Raw genomic sequence first — 2,500 nt, forward strand, 5'->3', positions numbered from 1 at the left:
CAATAAATCATTGCAGAATCATCGCACTGCAATGGTCCCAAACACATTAGACGAAAGGTTGATGCAATGTGTTAGTGTGTGCAAGTGGTGATAAATGCTTGAGCAAGAACAAAGGGATAACCGAGGGAAAGAGAGGAAGGGGAGAAACGAAGTGGGAGGGAAGGGAAGGGAGAGGAGAGAAAGAAGGAGAAATAAGAGAAGCAGGAAAGAAGAAACAAGAGAGAGAGAGAGAGAGAGAGAGAGAGAGAGAGAGAGAGAGAGAGAGAGAGAGAGAGAGAGAGAGAGAGAGAGAGAGAGAGAGAGAGAGAGAGAGAGAGAGATGGCAGTATGCATGACCATACTCCCAGCTCCAGCCATGTGTATGCAGTGTCTGTCGCTATGAGGTAGTCGCGTGTACTTGCATAATACACAAGTACACATTTCAGTAACCCTTCACAGTGATTATTGCGCCACTTAACAGTTAACGATGAAGTAGTGATTCTCCCAATTACGAAAATCCGTGAGTGAATTAGGCATAAATGAAGAGATAATTCAATCTTCCAGAGATGGAAATTAAGAAGGGCCCCTGACCGAGCATGACATTCGGCCCTCGAAGGCCCCTTACCGAGCATAACATTCTCAATTCCCTTCGTAAAATCTCTTTTTGCCTTTTATCACTTCAATCTTTTTCCCTTCGTTTTCTTCTTAAACTTTACAGTATTCAAGATTTAAAACCCGAGGAGACAGATGATAATGAAAACGGCATAAATTTGCTTGTAAAGAGGGAGAAACAGGCGAAGATGAAGATGAAAAGAGAATAGCAGGAACGATGGACGGATGCGATTGTGATAATACTGGTGATGATGATGATGATGATGATGATGATGATGATGATGATGATGGTGATGGTGATGGTGATGGTGATGATGATGATGATGATGATGAATAGGAGGAGGAGGAGAAGGATGATGATGATGATGATGATGATGATGATGATGATGATGATGATGATGATGATGATGATGATGATGATGATGATGATGATGATGATGATGATGATGATGATGATGATGATGATGATGAATAGGAGGAGGAGGAGAAGGATGATGATGATGATGATGATGATGATGATGATGATGAATAGGAGGAGGAGGAGAAGGATGATGATGATGATGATGATGATGATGATGATGATGATGATGATGGTGATGATGATGATGATGATGTCATGATGATGATGATGATGATGATGATGAATGGAGGAGGAGGAGAAAGGATGTGATGATGATGATGATGATGAGATGAATAGGAGGAGGAGGAGAAGGATGATGATGATGATGATGTTGATGATGATGATGATGATGATGATGATGATGATATGATGATGATGATGGTGATGATGATGATGAATAGGAGGAGGAGAAGGATGATGATGATATGAGGAGGAGGATAATGATGATGATGATGATGAATAGGAGGATATTGATGATGATGATGATGATGATGATGATGATGATGATGATGATGATGATGGTGATGATGAGAGAGAGAGAGAAAAGAGAGAGAGAGGGAGGAGAGTGAGAAAGAGAGGGAGAGAGGGGAGAGAGAAGAGAGGAGAGGGGAGAAGAGAGAGGAGAGAGAGAGAGAAAGAGAGAGAGAGAGAGAAGAAAAGAAAAGAAACAATAATTTCCTCCATGATGGTCTGAGCGCCTGAATGTTGCATGAGGCAGGTGCACGTCAACATTTCGCAATTTTACGACAGTGGCTCCCAACATCAGCAATGTCAACATCATTGGAGGCACGGTCACATGAGAAGTGAAATATATATATATATATATATATATATATATATAAATATATTTTATATATATATATATATATGTATATATGTATATATGTATGGTTTTATATATATATATATATATATATTATATTATATATAAAAAAATTATATAAAATATATATATATATATATATATAGTCGCATTATATAGTGTAGGTACATATGTACAGTCTCGAACAAAAGTATTGCACTATGACTACGAGTTTTACAAACAATATCCGTGACTGTACATATACACAGACACGCACACGCACATATGTAGGCATTCATTAAGAAATACAATCGAAAAATTAATTCATATCTAGGCCTATCACCAAATACTTAAGTGATTTAGAATCTGTAAAAGTGAGTGTGATTGAGTGATTGAGTGAGTGAGTGTGTGTGTGTGAGAGAGAGAGGAGAGGGGAGAGGGGAGAGAGAGAGAGAGAGAGAGGGGAGAGAGAAGAGAGAGAGAGAGAGAGAGGGGAGAGAAGAGAGAGAGGAGAGGGGGAGACTGAGAGGAGAGAGAGGGGAGAGAGAGAGAGGCTGTGTGTGTGTGTGTGGTGTGTGTGTGTGTGTGTGTGTGTGTGGTGTGTGTGTGGGGTGTGTGTGTGTGTGTGTGTGTGTGTGTGTGTGTGTGTGCGTGCGTGCGTGCGTACGTGCGTGCGTGCGTGCGTGCGTGCGTGCGTGCGTGCGTGC

The 2,500-nt window shown here is 40.8% G+C and overlaps 1 protein-coding gene and 1 pseudogene across 1 annotated transcript in view; both read right to left on the minus strand.

Moving 5' to 3' along the window:
- Window positions 1-2,500, minus strand: part of LOC119594485 (long-chain-fatty-acid--CoA ligase 4-like) — a 39,635-nt gene that overhangs the window by 17,742 nt on the left and 19,393 nt on the right.
- The window catches only part of LOC119586139, a 75,449-nt pseudogene that overhangs the window by 945 nt on the left and 72,004 nt on the right, over window positions 1-2,500 (minus strand).

Source organism: Penaeus monodon, chromosome 3, assembly GCF_015228065.2.
Source record: "Penaeus monodon isolate SGIC_2016 chromosome 3, NSTDA_Pmon_1, whole genome shotgun sequence".
Taxonomy (NCBI): domain Eukaryota; kingdom Metazoa; phylum Arthropoda; class Malacostraca; order Decapoda; family Penaeidae; genus Penaeus; species Penaeus monodon.